Below are 20,923 nucleotides of genomic sequence, written 5' to 3'. Positions count from 1 at the left end.
GTAGATGTTGCAGAAATGAATGAATGACTTCAGTGAGGTACCTACAGAGCATTTTTTAAAAATTGCTTGACTAACAATGGGCATGGCCTTGGGGAGCCAGACTCAGCCAGTCCTCTGTCAAGCTGGAGGAGATGGAGAAGGATATTGCTGATTTATGAGAGAGTGTGTTCTCCAGGAAAAGCCAAACTAGAGTGAAGATGAGGAGGTGGTTACAGTCCAGGCAAGAGGTGATACTGATCCAGATTTTTGTGGTATTCGAGGGAAATAGAATTGTTAGATATATTATTCTTTGGCTTTCTTTATAAAATAAGTAATTTTTGGAAAATCATAACTTTAATATAATGAAAATATAAATTCAGTTGAGACATATTTGTAAATTAAAATTAGACAATAGAAAAAACTGAGGTAGAGGTGAAAGGTAAAAGATTTGGGGCAGATTGTTGGCAATAGAACATAGACAAGCTGATAGAAGCCAGCAAATAGATACACTGGAAGTGAATGAGGAGGTTGGCAGTGACCTGAATGTGAATAAGAGTAAGGTGAAGAGGGGGAAGTACCTTGTAGCAGAGCAGATGTGGGGAAAACACACTGGCTGGGATTAGCTACTGTGCATGAGTGGTTCAGGTAAAAAGTGGGAAGAACGGGGCGAATGATAGGGAGGACATGTCCTAAGTATCTAAGATGGCCTGTTTGCCCTGTCTTCTGTTTCATTTATTACCCATGGAAAGATATGCAGTTACAGATATGATTTCTTGGTTTATTTTTTAGTTCTTATTTTCTTTTTTTTTTTTTTTTTTTTTTTTTTTTTTTTGACAGGCAGAGTGGACAGTGAGAGAGAGAGACAGAGAGAAAGGTCTTCCTTTGCCGTTGGTTCACCCTCCAATGGCCGCCGTGGCCGGCGCGCTGCGGCCGGCGCACCGCGCTGATCCGATGGCAGGAGCCAGGAGCCAGGTGCTTTTCCTGGTCTCCCATGGGGTGCAGGGCCCAAGCACCTGGGCCATCCTCCACTGCACTCCCTGGCCACAGCAGAGGGCTGGCCTGGAAGAGGGGCAACCGGGACAGAATCCGGCGCCCCGACCGGGACTAGAACCCGGTGTGCCGGCGCCGCTAGGCGGAGGATTAGCCTAGTGAGCCGCGGCGCCGGCCCTAGTTCTTATTTTCTTTAAGAATTATTTATTTATTTGAAAGAGCTGCAGAGAGAGGTAGAAAACTTGAGTCTTCCATCTGCGGTTTCCCTCCCCAGATGACTGCAACAGCCAGGGCTGGGCTGATCAGGAGCCAGGAGCTTCCTCTGGGTTCCCTACGTGGATGCAGGGGCCCAAGGACTTGGGCCATCTTCTACTGTTTTCCCAGGCTATAGTGGAGAGCTTGATTGGAAGAGGAGCAGCTGGGTCTCCAACCTGCACTCATATGGAATGCTGGCACAGCAGGCAGTAGCTTTGCCTACTATACCACAGCGTTGACCCCTCTTATTTATCTTTTATTGAGCGTCTCTAAAGGAGATGTATTACCAATCCCAAAAACAAAATTTACTCAAAACTGAAACTTTGGCATTTTGTCTTGAGCATTAGAATCTTAGGGTTTAAAACTTTTCTCATCTTCCATTTAGTTACCTTCATTGATGGACCAAGCCCTTTATTCTTTGGCTTTTGTTTCTGTTCCCAAACTTTGTCCAGTTCTAATACCAGTATTTGTATTTTGTCAATCTTTGTTTTCCATCACTTCTTTCCTTATACTAAATACTTGATTCTCAAGTGCTTACCTGACAGTGGTTGTTCACTTTTCTTTAAAAAAAAAAAAAATATATATATATATATTTATTTACTTGAAAGGCAGAGTTACAGAGAAAGAGCGAGCGAACAAGAGAGAGAGAGCAGGAGAGACAGAGAAAGATCTACTGGTTAACTGATATTAAATCTGCTGGTTAACCCCTCAAATGTCTGCAGTGGCCAGGACTGGCCAGGCTGAGGCTGGGAGCTAGGAACTCCATCTGTGTCTCCCATGTGGGGGCAGGGGCCTAAGCATTTGGGTCATCTTGTCCTGCCTTCCTAGGCACATTAGCAGGGAGCTGGATTGGAAGTGTAGCATCTAGGACTCCAACTAGTGCTCATATGGGATGCTGATGTTGCAGGCGATGACTTAACCCACTATGCAACAACACTGGCCCAATAACAGTGTTGTTGTTTTTCTTTTTAAAAAGATTTTATTTATTTATTTATTTGAGAGGTAGAGCCACAGAGAGGAGAGATAGAGAGAAAGGTCTTCCATCTGTTGGTTCACTCCTCAAACGGCCGCAGTGGCTGGTGCTGGGCTGATCCGAAGCCAGGAGCCAGGAACTTTTTCTGGGTTTCCCACATGGGTGCAGGGGCCCAAGCACTTGGGCCATCTTCCACTGGTTTCCCAGGCCATAGCAGAGAGCTGGATCAGAAGTGGAGCAGCTGGGACACGAACTGGTGCTGAAAGTGGAGACTTAGCCTACCACACCACAGTGTTGGCTCCAACAATGGTTTTTGGGTTTGTCCATCAGTGCCTTACAGTGGTGCCAGCAACTAACATTTTTAAACCATTAACAGACCAAATGCTTCAAACTTCTTGTACTTGCATTATACCCCTCACATAACTCTTTGAAGCTCTCAGCAAAGAGTACTTTCCTATTCTCTCTGTTCAGATCAGAGTTTTTGAAGTTTTACATAGAGAAAGAGAAAACATGTTTAATGCAGAAGCTTGAAGTCAGAGTGACCAAAATATGACAAGGCACAAAATGCATAGTATTGGCGTTCCATCTTGTGTAGCTTTGCTTCAGAATTAGTTCCAGCATCTAGCCCTGGGGCATTCATCACTTTCTCCTCTTCTGCATCTAGTCCTTCACCAAATTTAATAAGGAAGTTTCCATAGAGATCCAGAGTTTTGCTAGTGTAGGAAGGCCCAACTTCAGACATGTGGCTATAGAACACAGCAGTGCTGCCTGATTGCCCTAGAATGGTTTCCAGGATCTGCCTCAGACGCACTTGGTTCTGGTGGAGTGGGGATGTATTATGTGTGGATGCATGTGTGGGTTAGGCTAATGATGGGATATTTTAAGGAAGATGTTGGGAACGATTATAATAGAAATGGAGAGAGGCATGTTGTAAGTGATAACTATGATAGTTTGACATAGATAAATGACTTCAGAAGATGGGGGTTGGATACTTGAAAATCTAGGCTGATGTGGAGTTTTTCTTATAAAAAGGAGAAGAGCCAATATCTAAGAGATTAGAATGACTGGGCAATTATGTTCTGCAGGGTCCAATATATATGTTTTTGTCAATTAGAACACAGTTGTATGTGTCGGTAGAGTGGCAGAGAGATTGCATCCATCTGATTAGGTTGTATAATTAGTCCTTAGGGGAAAAGCCCTGGTAGTTAGGGGTATTCAAATGAATTGTTTGAGAATATTTGGAAAGATTGTTGTCAAGTTATTGGAGGCATGTATAAGAAATGGATTTTTCAGCGACTGGTGGCCTCTCTGGAATAGTTTCACAAAATTTGAGGGCACTTTGGGGGCAGATTTGTTTGTTAAAGTGGGAAGGGTTAGCTTTTAGGGAATAAGGACACAGACAGAAATGCAGTGTTTGAGATTTTGTATGAATTGATGTGGTTAGAGCTGATGAAAATTCTAGAGGTTAGTTGCAGAGATTTGGAATAGCTGAGTGAGAGGTGCTATGGAAGGGATTTATGAAGCTTGTTACTATTAGAAAAATAAACTTAAAAAAAGTGGAATGGAATGATGGCCTTGGGAAGACTTTTGGGGGAAATACAGCTCTTATGTGAATAGCAAACAATGGAAAAGTTAAAATGCATCAGGTGAGGAGAAGGCAGAGGAAGGATTAAGGCAGAGGTTACTGAAAGGCCTTTAATTGATAAGGCTGTGTGATATTAAGGGGCTGCATTCTGGGGTGTTATGCTGGCTACTGCTTTTCATTACTGGCTCGGTAGGGAAAGGAGCTTAAACAGACCGTGGTTTGTAAGGGAGTGAATTTTTACCTAGGGTAATTAAGTGTAATTGTTTTATTTAAGAAACCCAGGAAGTGGGGAGCCCGCATATGTTCCTTGGGCTTTTGGAGCCGAGGCCGATGGGAGCAGCCGCACTGGCAGCATTTCTCTGATGGGTCCGCTCCCAGCCGGTGCAGCTGCGTGGAAAGCCCCCACTGGCGCGAAGCCCCGCGGCGCCCCGGGCCTCCCAGTCCGGTCCATGCGCACGCTCGGGCCCCTCGGGGGCGCTCCGCTAACGGAGCAGGCCCTGGGGCGCGCGCGCGGCGCGGGTCGGGGGAGGGGCTGGGGCCGAGCTGCCCAGCCGACCCGGCACGCGGCTCCCACGGCTTCCTTTTGTTGTGTGTGTGTGGCTGGGAGTGTGGACGCGCGCGTGCTTGCACCCGAGCGCCGGGAGGCGGCGGAGCGCGCACCGGCCGGGGCTTTTCCTGCCGCGGTGGCTGGCGCGGTGGGGCCCCTGCGGCGGCCCTGCCTCCCTGACACCGCGTCTTCCGGGTCGGGCCCGCTGGCGCAGCCTGTGGGCCGCTTACCTCCATGAGATGGGGAACTTCGTGAGTGGCTTCTGGGTGGCTAACAAGTGTCTGCCTGAGGGGGGTCGGGATGGGAGCAGGACGCCGCAGGCCATTGCACCCTGCCTGTCGCTCCTAACCCTGCTTTGACAAAACCTCTGCTAATGCGCTGCATTGTGTTTACAGGCTGTGGGCCGGTAACTTGGTCTATTAGACAGTTTTTTTTTTTTTTTAAACTGGGTATCAAGAGCAACAGATATCCATATCCTTATGTTGGTTGCACTAGTAAATCTACATACTTGGTGGTGAGAGCAATCCCAAGGCCTTTCCGGAATTAGGCTGTGGGGCAAACTTTTGCTCTCCAGACTATGCAAAGCACTTTTTTTTTTTTTTTTTTTTTTGATAGTGCCAGGAGAGAACTACTTGTATACTAGAACAAAAGTTAGAGTTAGGAAATGCAAAAGTTGAAGGTCTTCCCAAAGCTTGATTTTAAAAGTTTTTGTTTTACATAATAGCTATGATTTGTTTGGTTTCCATACAGATTTTGCAAAATTGATTTAAAAAGAACATTTCTTACTAATTTTATAGAGAGCCATGATAAAGATACCACAGAGTTTTGAAATTTCAAGTATGTTAAATGTTGCTATAAATAAAATCCTATTCAGATTTTTAGATTTAATAAATCTAAAAATACGTTTGCAGTTGTCCTTTGGGTACGGGAGGTAGTCCTGGGTTTCTGTGTGCTTGTTTCTGGGCAGATTTTCAATATTGTCAGCATGATACGGGCGTAGAACCTTAACCTGAGTGAATAATTTGCTTGAGATTACCAGTCTGTTTTGCAGCTGGGAATAGACTCTGGGTCTCTTATTCCCAGTCTGATGACCTATCCAAGAATAGACTAAGGAAACTGGGTATTTGTCTGTTTGGTGGAAAATATGGCTCAGTTAATTTTATAGTGAGTATTAAAGAGCTAAAAAGTGAATGTGGGAATGTTTAACATTGAAATGTTAACGTTGAAATGTGATTTCTCTGCACAGGATTTCTTTTTAAAAACATAAAGAGTTTGAGGATATTCCTCCATGTTACTTTTAATGGGATTTATACCACATTTACATTTGATTAAAATAGATGCCTCTGGTATTTAACTGTGGGTGGCTGTGTTTTTTATGTGGGTATCCTCTGGTTAGAGAATAGCCAGCAACTTGAGATGTTTAGCCTCCTTGCAAATGCTAGAGAGAAGAGGAATTATGTTAACTTCATTAATTTCCTTAAAACCTTTGCACCTTTTTATTGAGGATGCTTTTCAAGGTATGGATGGAATTCCTGTGGATTTCCCACACAGCTTTATATACTGTTCTCATTATTATTGCACTAGCCACACTAAACAATATTTGGTTAATATTTTTCAGTAGACTTCATACAGAAAGGAACCTTCTCTTTTTATGGTATATGAATTGCAGTTGGATCTTTTTGTTTTGTTAGAAACCATTTCTAGCTTTTCCTCCTGCATTACAAAACACACACATATTATTTCTTTCTCTTTCCCATCTTTAAAGTACCTTTGAAGTTTTTAAAGTACTTTAAAGTACCCTTGAAGTTTTTAATACGACAGTTTTCAAACCAGAGGTGATTTTGGCAACATCTGTAGACATTTTTTAGTTGTCACACTGCTTCTAGTGGGTAGATGCTAAGCATCCTATAGTGCACTTGATAGCTCCCATACAAAGAAATGGTCCAGTGTGAAATTTCAGTGTTGCTGGGTGGCATGGTGGTGCAGTGGGTTACGCAGTTGCTTGGGACACCTGCATCACATTATGAAGTGCCTAGTTGAGTCCCGGCTATTCTGTGTGCCATCCGTCTTCCTTCTAATGCTCCTGGGAGGCAGCAGATGACAGCTCAAGTACTTGGGCCTCTGCCACTCATGTGGGAGACCCAGATGGAGTTCTTAGCTCCTGGCTTTGACCTGGTCTATGCCTGGATGTTTTGAGCATATGGGGAATGAACCAGTGAATAGAAGTTATCTGTGTGTGTGTGTATGTGTACTGTTACTTTTTTTTTTTTATTTTTTTTAAGATTTATTGATTTATTTGAAAGGCAGAGTTACAGAGAGGCAGAGGCAGAGAGAAAGAGAGGTCTTCCATCCACTGGTTCACTGCTCAGATGACCATAATGGCCAGAACTGTGCTGATCTGAAGCCAGGAGCCAGGAACCAGGAGCTTCTTCCTGGTCTCCCATTTGGGTGCAGAACCCTAAGGACTTTGGCCGTCTTCTACTGCTTTTCCAGGCCATAACAGAGAGCTGGATCGGAAGTGGAGCAGCCAGGACTTGAACTGGCGCCCATAGGTGCCCATATGAGATGCTGGCACTGCAGGTGGTGGCTTTACCCACTATGCCACAGTGCTGGCCCCTGTTACTTTTCCTTTCAAATGAATAAATGAGTCAATCCTAAATGTTAGTAGTGCTGGTGGCTGGCATTGGGACATAGAGGGTGAAGCCACTTCCTGTGATGCCGGCATCCCATATGCATGCTGGTTTGTGTCCTGGCTGCTCCACTTCTGATCCAGCTTCCTCCTAATGGCCTGGGAAAAGCACCAGAAGGTGGCCAAAGTGCTTGGGCCCTTGCCACCCATGTGGGAGACCCAGATGAAACTCCTGGCTCATAGCATCTGCCTGGCTCAGCCCTGGCCTTTGCTGCCACTTGGGGAGTGAACCAGTGGATTGAACATCTCTCTCTTTTTTTCTCTCTCCCTCTCTTCTCGTAACTTTTTCAAATAAATAAATTAATTAATTAATATTAAAAAAAGTGTGTAGTGCTGATGCTGAAACCCTGATCCAATTTATTACAAATAACGTTCTCCCAAATAATTCTGTATCATATATGATATAAATCTTATCCCAAATTGTTAGAATGATCAAGGGTCAAAGGTAATGAAGTATGTAATAGAAGATTAGAACACAGGATTTTGGAATTGGAAGAGTAACACGTATGTAGATGAAGAAACCAAGATTCAGAGAGATTGTGACTTAATCATGGTCCCACAAATAATGCAGAACTCAAATCTGTTATCTCTATTATAATTTAGTTTTAATTACTTATTACAATTAATTTTACTCATATCACTTAGGGAAGGGATTTTTTGCCTGATATACAAGTCAGTTAACCAAATGTTAGTAAATATTTGCATTGTGAGTATTTTTAAGTATTAGTGAATTATAACTTTTTCAGATTCACACATTTGTTGAATTTTCCATTTGGCATGGTATTGTAACCATTGCAAACTTTTCAGCATCTGCTTTCTAGGAAAATTTTAGAAAGATCACATATAATTAAAAACCTTTTAAAAATTTATTTTCACTTCACTCCAAAGGCAAAGAGAGCAAGAATATGAGAGAGCATGCACTTCCATCTGCTGGTTTGCTCCCCAAATGCCTGCAATAGCTGAGGCAGGGCCAGGCTGAAGCCAGGAGCCTGGAACTCCATCCAGGTCTCCTGTACAGTAGGCAAGGACCTATATACTTGAGCCATCATCTGCTGTCTCCAGGATGTGCAACAGTAGGTCCTGGGCCTCTCCAATATAGGATGCAGGCATTCTAAGTGGTCACCTACCGAATGTGTTAGACATCCGTTTCACAATTTTAAAACACAATTTAAAGTTAATTATGATAACTTAGGCAAACTTTTTAATGCAGATCCATCTATAATTTTTAAAATATCTTAGGTTATCTTGAATGTACACATCTGTTCTGTTGAGTTGAGAGTCACTATAATGGTAAATTATTGTGGTGATTGTAGCCTGAGGAAAAGATTTTGGGGGGTTGCTGTGGCATAGTGGATTAAACTACTATCTGGTATCCCGTAAGCACTGGGTTTGATTCCTGGCCACTCAACTTCTTATCCAGCTCCCTGCTAATGTACCTGGGAAAGCAGGTGAAGATGGCCCAAGTGCTTGGGGCTCTGCACCCATGTGGGAGACCCTGATGGATTTCCTGGCTCTTGGCTTTGGCCTTGGCTGTTGCTGCCATTTGGAGAGTGAACCATTGGAACCATCTCTCTTTCTGTGACTCTGCCTTTCAAATTAATTAATTAATTAATCAGAAACCCCCACAACACTGAAGGGGAACTTGCCAGGCCATTTTCAGGGAGCTCGATTCTGGTGTCTGTGAAGGGGAAAGTGATTGCTTGTATAAACCACAAAGGAGGACGTGTCACAGCAGTGACACTGGAGGGTGCGGTGCAGTGCTGGGCTTATGCAGCCTGCTTCTTTGTAGGTTCCCAAGTTTCAGTGTGACTTACCCAGGTTTTAAAGGTGCTCCTATCTTTTTGTTTATTTCCATATATGTTGGATTTTATCTGTTTTTCATGGCCTGGAAAAAGATGTCAGGTGCAGTGTAATTAAATGAAATATAAATTGGATATTTATATGAAATATTTTAAAGTTACTTAAGCAGGATATTATTAGAAGATGACATATCAAAAGGATTCTTTCTAAAAATTTTTATTTGAGAAGCAGAGAGACAGACAGAGCTCTTACCTGCTGGTTCCTTCCCCAGGTGCCTACAATGGTGATGGCTGGGAAGGGGTTGGAGCAGCAGGGCCAGGACAAAAGCTAGAAGCTTTTTTTTTTTTTTGCAGCAGAAATTCAGTTACTTGAACAATCACCACGACCTTCTAGGGTTTTCTTTGGCAGGAAACTGGAGTCAGGAGCCAGAGCTGGAAATCAGACCTTGGTACTCTGATCAGGAATATAGGTGTTGTAACCGCTAAGCTAAACTTCTGCTCCTTAGTAGGGTTATTTTTTTTTTTTATGTTTAAACTGTTTTTCTGTAGTACTATCTTAAAAAATTGAAGCAAGATGAAAGACAACATGAGCAAAGATTTCTTTCAAAGTTGTTTTATGTAAGAAATTTATAGGGGTGGGTGTTGTACTGTGGATTCAGCTGCCGCTTGGGATAACTGCATTGCATATGGGAGAGCCAGGGATCTAGTCTCATCTCTGCTTTCAATCCAGCTTGCTGCTAAAGTGTACCATGGGAAGGAGCAGATGATGGCTCAAGTACTTGGCCCCTAGCCATTCATGTAGGAGACCTGGATGGGTTTCTAGGCTCCTGGCTTCAGCTTGGTCTGCCCTGGCTGTTGTGGGAGTTTGGGGAGTAAACCAGCAGATGAAAGATCTCTGTTTCTCTCTCTAACTCTTCTTTCAAATAAAAAAAAGATACTTTTTTATTTTAAAGATTTATTTATGTATTTGAGTTACAGAGAGGCAGAGGCAGAGAGAGAGAGAGAGAGAAAGAGAGAGAGAAAGAGGTCTTCCATTTTCTTGTTCACTCCCCAAAGTGAACAAGCTGATCCAAAGCTGCTCTGATTCAAAGCCAGGAGCCTGGAGTTTCTTCCAGGTCTCCCACGTGGGTGCATAGGCCCAAGAACTTGGGCCGTCTTCTACTACTTTCTCAGGCCTTTGCAGAGAGTTGGATTGGAAGTAGAGCAGCCAGGACTTGAGCTGCTGCATGCATAGGATGCCAGCATTGCAGGTGGTGGCTTTACCCTCTACACCACAGTGCCAGCCCCCTGCCCCACTCCTGATCCAGCTCTCTGGTTATGGCCTGAGGAAAGCAGTGGAAGATGGTCCAAGTGCTTGGGTCCCTGCCATATACGTGGGAGACCCTAATGAAGCTTCTGGCTGTGGCCTGGCCCAACTCTGGCCATTGTGGCCATCTAGGGAGTGAACCAGCAGATGGAAGATCTTTTTGTCTCTCCCTCTTTCTCTATGTCTCTGCCTTTCAAATAAATACATCTTTAGAAAAAACCTAAAATGTATATTAGGAAAAAAGAAAAAATCAATAAGAGAAACTGCTGTTACTATATTGATAATATGGCTTTCTTAGATTTTTGCTAGCCTTTTATTTTGGGAACATTTAAGTAGATGAAGAAACAGAATAGTATTATCAAACATCATGTATCCATGCCTATTCAGCCATTAGCAGTTAGTGCTAGTGAGGTGATTCATGGTCTCAGGATGGTGGCTGGTTGCCAGGGGAAAGAATCATGTGATTAGACGGTAGGAACGTGCAATCTTACCCTTGACCTGGGGAGGGAGGGTAAAGGTTCAGCAGACCGCTAGTAGTATAATTAGTTATGTCTATGTAATGACGCTTCATAAAAACCCAGAAGGACTGGTTTTGGAGAGCTTCTGGATAGCTGAATGTGGTAGGCTTCCCAGAGGGTAGTACACGGTGTGTATGCCCATCAGTGTATGCACAGACGCTCCTTCTCCACATAGCTTGTCCTGTCTTTCTGTGGTGGTGTTGATATCCTTTGTAATAAATCAGTAAACGAATGTGTTTTCCTTGAGTACTGTGAGCAGTTGTAAACAATAATTTAACCTGAAGAGAGGATTCTAGAAATCGTGGTTTATAGCAAGTTGGTTAGAAGCACAGGTAAAACAGCCCAGGGCTTGAATTTGGCATATGAAGTTGGAGCAGGGGATGGCCTGTTTTCCAGATACATGGCATCAGAATTGAGTTGAGTTAGAGGGCATCCAGTTGGTGATTGCTGTGGCATTTGGAGAATGGATTGATTGGTTGTTGGTTGGGAGAAATCCTCGCCACTTCTTGGTGACCAGGGGTCACAGAGTCTTCTGTGTGTGTTGTTGTGGTGTGAGAGCAGAGGAAGAACTTCTCTCTGCAGACATGATTGTGATCTGCTTGTTTCTCTTGATAACTATCGATGCTGAGCAATTTTTCGTGTACTTGGTCATTTTTCTATGTTCTTTGAAAAAATGACCATTGTTGAATTGGGTTGTGTGTTTACTATAAATTTAAGAGTTCTTTATTTATTCTGGATGTTAGACATTTCTTTCTTTTTTTTTAAATACAAGGAAGAGAGTGGGGAATTTTATTTCTAAAATTTATTTATTTATTTGAAAGAATTATGAGAGAGAGGGGAAGAGACAGAGATCTTCCATCTGTTGGGTCACGCCCCAAATGTCTGCAGTGGCTGGGGCTGGGCCAGGCCCAAGTCAGGAGCTATGAGCTTCATCCAGGTTTCTCACATGGTTGCAGGGACCCAAGGACTAGGGCCATCTTCCACTGCTTCCCCAGGCATATCTGCGGGGAGCTGGATCTGAAGTGGAGTAGCTGAGACTTGAACCATTGCCCATGTGGGATATTGGCACTGCAGGTGCTGGCATAATCCACTGAGCCACAGCACTGGCCCTGACATTTCTTACATATATGATTTGCAAATATTCTGTCCTATTAGTCTTAACTTTCTTGCTAGTGTCTTTTGAAGCACAACAATTTAGTTTTTTAAATGTTTATTAAATATGTAACGTGAAATCTGTTATTTAATATATGTTAGAAACCTGTAGGTTTCTTTAAAAAATTTTTATTTGAGTTACAGAGAGAGAAAGCGTGAGAGCTAGTGAGTGAGCGCCAGTGAAAGCATACCAGGGCTCTCAAGTGTTGGTTTACTCCCGGAATGCCTACAGTGGCTCAGCTGGGCTGAGGCTGAAGCTGGGAGGCAGGAACTCAATCCCAGTCTCCACTTGGGTGGTAGGAAGCCTGACACAAGCCATCACGGCTGGCCTTCTAGGGTCTGCGTTGGCAAGAAGCTGGAGTCAGTAGCGGATGCTGGGAAGTAAACCCAGGTACTCAGATGTGGAATGTGGGTGTCTTAACTGTTTCCCTCTCTTAAGTGTTTGAGTGTACAGTGCAGTATTTTTAACTTTAGGTCCATTGTTACTCAGCAGATAACTTTTTCATTTTGTATGATTGAGACATGGTACCCGTTGAACAGCAGCTGCGTGTTTCTGCCTCCCTCCAGTCTCTGGGGACCACCATTCTGCTTTCTTCTTCTGTAAGTTGACTACTTTAGGTACCTCTTATAAACAGAAGCACGTAGTTTTGGACCTTCTGTGGCTAACTTATTTCATTTAACATAATTTCTTCAAGGTTTATCCATGTTGTTGCATATTATAGAATTTGTTTTTTTAAGGCTGAATAATATTCCTCTGTGTGTGTGCACAGAAGAACTTCAGATTTGTTTTATCCATTCATCTGTTGGTATACATTTAGATTGTTTTCACATATTCACTACTGTGAATAATGCTGCAGTGAACATGGGTGCAAATATTTCTTGGAGAACCTGATTTGATCTTTTGGGTAAATACCCAGAATAGATTTGCTGGAACGTATTGTAATTGTTGCTTTAGTTTTTTGAGAAACCTCTGTGAAGTTTTTTGGTGGCTGCACCATTTTGTATTTCCACCATTAGTGCAGTATGCAAGGTTTCTAATTTCTTCACATCCTTGACAACACTTTATTTTTTTTGAAAATGGCCATCCTGTGCTTTTTCCTTGTTTGTGGTATAGCTGGTGAAGCTGCCGCCTGTGACACTGGCATCCCATATGGGTGCCAGTTGGAGACTCGGCTGCTCCACTTCCAGTCCAGCTCCCTCCTGTTGCATCTGGGAAAGCAGTAGGAGATGGCGCAAGTGCTGACCCCTACACCAACGTGGGAGATCTGGAGGAAGCTCCTGGCTCCTTGCTTCGGCCTGGCCCAGCCCAGGCTGTTGCGGGCATTTGGGGAGTGAGCTAGCAGATGGAAGATCTCTCTCTCCCCTCTCTCTGTCTCTTCCTCTCTCTGTGTAACTCTGACTTTCAAATAAATAAATAAATCTTAAAAAAAGAAAATGGCCATCCTAACAGGTGTGAGGTGATAACTCTGTTGTTTTGAGTTGCATTTCCCTGATGATTAGGGATGTTGAGCACCTTTTCATGTACCTGTTGGCCATTTGTAGGTTGTCTTTGGAGAATTGTCTATTCAGATTCTTTACCTATTTTAAAGATTTTATTTATTTGAAAGTGAGAGAAGGGGAAGAGGGATAATGGGAGATTGCATGCATCCATCCTCTGGTTCATCCCCATATGTCTGCAGCAGTAGGGGCTGAGTAAGGTGGAAGCCAGGAGCCTGGGGCTCCCACAAGGGTCTCCCACATGGTGGATGGCAAGGACCTAAGGAATTGAGCCTCCTAGTGTGCACATTAGCAGGAAACTGGAATCAGAAGTAGAAAGGGATTTGAACTCAGGCACTCTGAAGTGGGATGTGGATATCTGAAGTGGCATCCTGAACATTGTGCCAAACACTTGGCCTTTGCCTAGTTTTAAATCAGGTTATAGTATTTGCTTTTTTGTTTTTGAGTTGTAGGAGTTCTTTGTATATTTTGATACAAGTTGCTTATCAGTTGTGTTTTGCAAATATTTTTCCTATTCATAGGTTGCCTTTTCACTATATTGATCGATGCCTTTGCTCTGCAGAAGCCTTTTAGTTTGACTTAGTTTCATTTGTCTATTTTTGCTTTTGTAGCCTGTGTACTTTTGGTGTCATAGGTTAAAAAAAATTATTGCTTTGTCATGAAGTTCTTCCCCTGTGTTTTCTTCTAGGAAATTTGGAATTTCAGGTTTTTTGTTTAAGTCTAATCCATTTTGAGTTGATTTTTGTGTATGGTGTAAAATGAGGGTCCAATTTTTTTTTTTTTTTTTTTTTTTTTTTGACAGAGTGGACAGTGAGAGAGAGAGACAGAGAGAAAGGTCTTCCTTTGCCGTTGGTTCACCCTCCAATGGCCACCGCGGCCGGTGCACTGCGGCTGGCGCACCGTGCTGATCCGATGGCAGGAGCCAAGGGCCAGGTGCTTTTCCTGGTCTCCCATGGGGTGCAGGGCCCAAGCACCTGGGCCATCCTCCACTGCACTCCCGGGCCACAGCAGAGAGCTGGCCTGGAAGAGGGGCAACCGGGACAGAATCCGGCGCCCCGACCAGGATTAGAACCCGGTGTGCCGGCGCCGCTAGGCGGAGGATTAGCCTAGTGAGCCGCGGCGCCGGCCGAGGGTCCAATTTTAGTTCTTTTACATGTGCATATCCAGGTTTCCCAACACCTTTTGTTGAAAAGATTATCTTTTCCTCATAGTGAATTCTTGGCACACTTCTCTTGGATTTATTTCTAGGCTTTCTTCTGTTCCATTGATCTGTATGTCTTAATTTTATACCAATACCTCCATGCTGTTTTGATTCCTATTGCTTTGTACTATGTTTTGAAGTAAGAAAGTGTGAGAACTCCAGTTTAATTGTTCTTTTTTTTTTTTTTTTTTTTTTTTGACAGGCAGAGTTAGTGAGAGAGAGAGACAGAGAGAAAGGTCTTCCTTTTCCGTTGATTCACCCCCCCCCCCCCATGTTAATTGTTCTTAAGATTGGTTTGGCTATTTGGAATTTTCTGTGATTCCATTTGTATTTTAGGGTTTCTTTTTTCCATTTTGTAAAGAATGTCATTGGGATTTTATTTTAAATTTTTACTTGAAACACACACACACACACATACACACACACACAGGTCTTCCATCTGCTGGTTCACTTCCCAAATGGCTCTAGCAGTTGAGGGTGCGCCAGGCCAGAGCCAGGAACTTAGAACCCAATCTGGGTTTCCCACATGGTTGGCAGGGACTCAGGTACATCTTGCTGCCTCCCAGGATGTATATTACCAGGAAGATAGAATCAGAAGCGGTGGTGGGACTTGAATGCAGGCACTCTGACATGGGATGTGGGCATCCTAAATCATTGTCATTGCTGTACCAAAGCCCACCTTTCCATTTGCATTTTAATAAAGATTGCATTGATTTCTATCCAGTCTTTTTTTGTTTGTTTAAAGAAAATGTTTATTTATTTGAAAGACCAAGTGACAGAGAAGGGAAGATAGAGATCTTTCATCCTCTGGCTCATTCCCCAAATAGTTTAGGGCTGAGCCAGAAGCCAGGAACTCCATCTGGGTCTCCTACGTGGATGGCAGGGGCCCAGGCACATGGACCATCATCCATTGCACTGCATTAGCAGGTAGCTGGATTGGAAGTAGAGCAGCTAGGACTGGAAATAGCACTGTCATGTGGGATGCTGGCATCACAAGCAGAGGCTTAACACTGTCACAACATTAGCCGTCTTCCACTCATTGAACACAGCATCTTTTTATTTGTCTGCCTGCCTGCCTTTCTTTTTCCTTTCCTTCCCTTTTCTTCCTCCCTGTCTTCCTCCCTTCCTTTTTCTTCTGATTTATTTATTTGAAAGGCAGAGTTACAGAGACAAAGAACTTCCATCCACTGGTTCACTCCCCAGATATCTCCATCGGTTAGGTCTGAGCCAGGTGGAAGCTAGGAGTCCGGAGCTTCATCCATCCCAGTCTCCCACGTGGGTGGCAGGGACCCAAGTACCTGAGCCATCATTGCCTGCTTTCACAGGTGCATTATCAGGGAGCTGGATTGGAAGTGGAGCAGCCAGGACACAAACAGATACCTGTATGGGATGCTGGGGTCTCAGGTGGTGGCTTTAACCTGCTGTGCCACAGTGCTGACCCCCGTTTGTTTCTTTTCTTTCTTTTTTTAAAAATCTTTTTTTTTTTTTTTTTTAATATTTATTTGAAAGAGTTAGAGAGAGAGAGAGAGAGAGGGAGGGAGGGAGGGAGAGGGAGAGGAGGTTTTGCATCCGCTGGTTCATGCTCCAAATGGCTGCAATGGCCAGAGCTGCGCTGATTTGAAGCCAGAAGCCAGGACATTCTTCCAGGTCTCCCACATGGGTGCAGGGGCCCAGGAACTTAGGCCATCTTCTGCTGCTTTCTCAGGCCATAGCAGAGAGCTGGATTTGCAGTGGAGCAGCTGGGACTCAAACCGGCGCCCATATGGGATGCTGGCACTTCAGCCCAGGGCTTTAACCTGCTGTGCCACAGTGTCGGCCCCCGTTTCTTTCATTAGTGATTTATAGCTGTCAGTCTAGAAATCTCTTGCCCGCTTGATTAATTTTATTCTTGTCAATGCTATTTTAAGGCAATTTTAAGTTTTGGTGAAATCAGATTTACCTAATTTATTTTCATACTTATGCTTTTGGAGTTGTATCTAAGAAGTTTGCCTTGCCCAAGGTTACAAAGATTTATTCCTGTGTTTTCTTCTGGGTTCTGGGAATGTTACAGCCTTTACTATTTTTTTTTTTTTTTTTTTTGCTTTTAAAAATTTATTTTTTGAGAGGCAGAGTTACAGGGAGAGAAGGGGAGAGACATACACACACACATACACACAGATAGATCTTCTACTTGAGAGAGAAGAGAGAGAGAAGAGAGAGATCTTCCACCTGGTGGTGCACTCCTCAAATGAACACAGTGACCAGACTGGGCCAGGCCAAAGCCAGGAGCCAGGAGCTTCTTCTGGGTCTCCCACATGGGTGCAGGGGTCCGAGGACTTGGGCCATCTGCCGCTGCTTTCCCAGGCCATCAGCAGGGAGCTGGATTGGGAGTGGAGCAGCTGGGACTTGAACCAGTGACCATATGGGATGCTGGCGCTGCAGGTGGCAGCTTTACCTGCTAAGCCACAGCGCCGGCCCCCCCAGTAAGTAAGTTTTGAAATCACAAAGTGTGCATCCTCTGACTTTGTTCTTTTTCAAGATTGTTTTTGGTATTTTTGGTCCTGTGTAATTCTTTATGAATTTTCGGACCATTGTTCACTTCTGAAAAAAAAAAAGCTACTGGGATTTTGACATTAGGTGCATTGAGTCTGAAGATCAATTGGATGAAGTAATTGTGTCTTAACAATATTAACTTTTCTGATCCATGAACACCAGATGTCTGCCTGTTCAGATTGTTGTTAATTTATTTCAGTGATATTTTGTACATTCAATGTACAAGGTTTTTTTTTTTTTTTTTTTTTTTTTTTTTTTTTTACCTGCATTCATTGAATGCTTTATCTTTTTTGATGGTATTAAAATGGCATTATTAATTTCATTTTAGGGTCGTTCTTAGCTAGTGTTTAGAAATGTAATTGATTTTGTAATACATGTTTTTGTACTGTGCAGCCTCACTGAACTTGTTTATTAGTTCTGTTAGTCTTTCAGTCTATTGTGTGGGGTTTTCCATGTATGTCAGATCACCTGCACAGTGCTAAATAGAAGTGGCAGAGGCAGACATCTTTTGTTTTTTTTTGTCTCATCTTAGGGGAACCATTCAGTATTTTTTCATTGAGTATGTTATTAACTCTGGGTTTTTCATAGGTGGTCTTTACCACGTTGGGGAGAAGCTCCTTTCTATTCTAGTTTCTGGGTGTTTTTATTGGGTAAGGATGTTGGATTTCATCACATGTTTTTCTACGTGCACTGAAATGATCACCAGAAATAAAGGTTGTCCTTTGTTCTTTTGATATGGTGTATTAATTGATTTTCAGATGTTAAACCAACCTCACATTCCTTAGATAAATCCTACTTGGTCATGGTGCATGATCTTTGTTTGTGGTGCTGGATTTGGTTCCCAAGCATTTTGTTGAGAATCTTTGCATCTGTAATCATAAGAGATACTAGCTTGTCAGTTTCTTTACGTGTTATATCTTTGTCTCATTTTGGACTCAGTAATACTGACCCCACGAAATGAGTTGAGAAATGGTCCCTATTCTGCTTTGTGAAGAATTGTGGAAGAATTTGTGAATAATTGTTATTAATTCCTTATAAATATTTGGTGGAATTCATCTGAGCCTCAGTGTTTCTTTTTGGGGGACTTGTAAATTAAAAACTTGGTTTCTATTATTGGTTATAGAGCTATTTATATTATTGGTTGTATCTTGATTGAATTTTGGTAGTAAGTTTTTAGGAAATTGGTGTTAAATTTAAGAGTATAAAAGTATTCCAATATTATCTTTTCAGTTGCTGCAAGATCAGTATTGATGATAGCCCCTCTTTCCTTTCAGGTATTATTTGTGTCTTCTGTCTCTTTTTGTTAGTGTTGCTAGGGGCTTTTTTTTTTTTTTTTTGGACAGGCAGAGTAGACAGTGAGAGAGAGAGAGAGAGAAAGGTCTTCCTTTACGGTTGGTTCACCCTCCAATGGCTGCTGCGTCTGGCGCGCTGCGGCCAGCGCACCACACTGATCTGAAGGCAGGAGCCAGGTGCTTCTCCTGGTCTCCCATGGGGTGTAGGGCCCAAGCACTTGGGCCATCCTCCACTACCTTCCCGGGCCACAGCAGAGAGCTGGCCTGGAAGAGGGGTAACCGGGACAGAATCCGGCTCCCTGACCGGCAGGTTATTTTTAATTAATTTTCATTTTTTAAATCTATTTTTAAATATCTCTTTATTTATTTTAAAGATTTATTTATTTTGGGGCCCGGCGCCGTGGATCACTTGGCTAATCCTTCACCTGCGGCGCCGGCATCCCATATGGGTGCCGGGTTCTAGTTCCGGTTGCTCCTCTTCCAGTCCAGCTCTCTGCTGTGGCCCAGGAGGGCAGTGGAGGATGGCCCAAGTGCTTGGGTCCCTGCACCCGCATGGGAGACCAGGAGGAGGCATCTGGCTTCTGGCTTTGGATTGGCACTGCGCACCAGCCGCAACAGCCAGTTGGGGTGGGGTGAACCAACGGAAGGAAGACCTTTCTCTCTCTCTCTCTCTCTCTTTCTCTCTCTCTCTCTCTCTCTCTCTCACTGTCTAACTCTACCTTTCAAATAAATAAATAAAAATCTTACAAAAAAGATTTATTTATTTATTTGAAAGGTAGAATTATAGAAAGGCAGAGGCAGAGGGACAGAGGTCGTCCATCTGCTGATCCACTCCCGAAATGGCCGAAATGGCCAGAGCTGGGCCTATCCGAAGCCAGGAGGCAGGAGTCAGGAGCTTCTTCCCGTGGATGCAGTGGCCCAAGCACCTGGGCCATCCTCCACTGCTTTCCCAGGGCATAGCAGAGAGCCAGGTCAGAAGTGGAGTAGCTGGGTCTCAAACCGACTTGCATAATTTAATTTTTTTAGCCTCCTTTTTTAAAAAAAATGATTTTATTCATTTGAAAGGCAGAGTTACATAGGGAGAAGGAGAGAGAGAGAGAGAGAGATCATCCATACCTTGGTTTACTCCCCCAATGTTCACAACAGCTATGGCTGGACTAGGTGGGAGCTAGGATTTTCACCTGGGTAGATGCAAGGATACAAGCACTTGGGCCATCTTCTGCTGCTTTTCCAGGTGCATTAGCAGGGAGCTGGATCAGAAGTGGAGCAGCTGTGACTTAGCTGGTGCCCATATGGGATCTGACATCGTAGGCGGCTGCTTTGCCTGCCATGCCACAATGCCGGCCTCACAATTTACTATTTTTTATTTCACTGATTTTTGTTCTTTACTCTCCTTCTGTTCGCTATGAGTTCACATCGTTTTTTTTTTTTTTTAATTTCTTGTAGATAATTAGGTTATTGGTTTAAATCGTTACTCATTTTTTTCTTTGCTCCTTAAAAAAAAAAAACAAAAACAAAAACAAAAAAAAACTGAGAGGAAGAAGGGGAGAGAGCAAGGGAGCAATAGCGCAAGTGATCCCATCTGTTGATTGACCCCCAGGTACCCTTTCCAGCCTGGAGTTGGGAACTCAATGGAAGTCCCCCCTCCCCCCACCCCCACCTCCACCCCCACCCCAGTGGCAGGATCTCTGGTGCTTGTGTCCCCACTGCCTCCCAGGGTTTGCATTAGCAGGGAGCTGGAGGCTGCATTCTCTAGGCTGGAGCAGGTAGAACCTAGGCACTCTGAGGTGTCTTAACAACTAGGTCAGGAGTCTACCCCTTTCCTTATTTCTAATTAAACATTGAACACTGTATTTTCTCCCTCTTTTGCATTCCATGTGTTTTGGTGTCTTGTGTTTTTATTTTCATTGATTTTTATGTGTACATTTAACATTTTTTGACACTTCCTCTTTGACCCATGGATTTCTTACTGTGTATTCCTCTGTTGATTTGCCTCTTGTTTTTCTGTTATTCATTTCTAGTTTTAGTTGATTATGGTCAGAGAATATACTGTGTAGTTTTTAGTTCTTTTAAGGTCTTTGATATTTGTGTTATGGCCCAGGTTATGGTCTGCTTTGGTGAATGTTCTGTGGGATTGGGAGGAAATGTAAGTTTTGCCTTGCTGAGTGGGGTAGTCTGTATTTGTCAGTTAGACCCTGATGATTGATTATGTTATCAATGCAGCCACTTTGCTGTTGAAAAATTATGATATTTTCCATTTTTTACTTTTAACTTGTATTGCTGAATTTGAATTTCTTGTAAGCACTATATAATTAGGCCATTTAAAAATGTACTCTGCCAATATAACCTTTTAGCCTTTTTTCCATTTAGGATAACTTATTAATATGTTAACACTTAACGGCCGGCGCCGCGGCTCACTAGGCTAATCCTCCGCCTAGCGGCGCCGGCACACCGGGTTCTAGTCCCGGTAGGGGCGCCGGATTCTGTCCCGGTTGCCCCTCTTCCAGGCCAGCCCTCTGCTGTGGCCAGGGAGTGCAGTGGAGGATGGCCCAGGTGCTTGGGCCCTGCACCCTATGGGAGACCAGGAAAAGCACCTGGCTCCTGGCTC

The 20,923-nt window shown here is 43.5% G+C and overlaps 1 protein-coding gene across 14 annotated transcripts in view; it reads left to right on the top strand.

Moving 5' to 3' along the window:
• Positions 1–20,923, top strand: part of ZNF148 (zinc finger protein 148) — a 169,336-nt gene that overhangs the window by 15,355 nt on the left and 133,058 nt on the right. For 3 of the 14 annotated variants that reach the window (XM_051859203.2, XM_070072231.1, XM_070072234.1), the window contains exon 1: positions 1,154–4,580. The exons of 8 other annotated variants lie outside the window; for them this stretch is intronic. The gene's annotated coding sequence lies outside the window, so the exon portion shown is untranslated. Of the gene's footprint in view, positions 1–1,153; positions 4,581–4,621; positions 12,185–12,286; positions 12,394–20,923 lie in introns of those variants that run through there. 3 more of the 14 variants (XM_070072232.1, XM_070072230.1, XM_008266754.4) reach the window with 3 other exon arrangements.

Source organism: Oryctolagus cuniculus, chromosome 4, assembly GCF_964237555.1.
Source record: "Oryctolagus cuniculus chromosome 4, mOryCun1.1, whole genome shotgun sequence".
Lineage (NCBI taxonomy): Eukaryota > Metazoa > Chordata > Mammalia > Lagomorpha > Leporidae > Oryctolagus > Oryctolagus cuniculus.
This window is presented reverse-complemented; position numbering and strand designations above follow the sequence as displayed.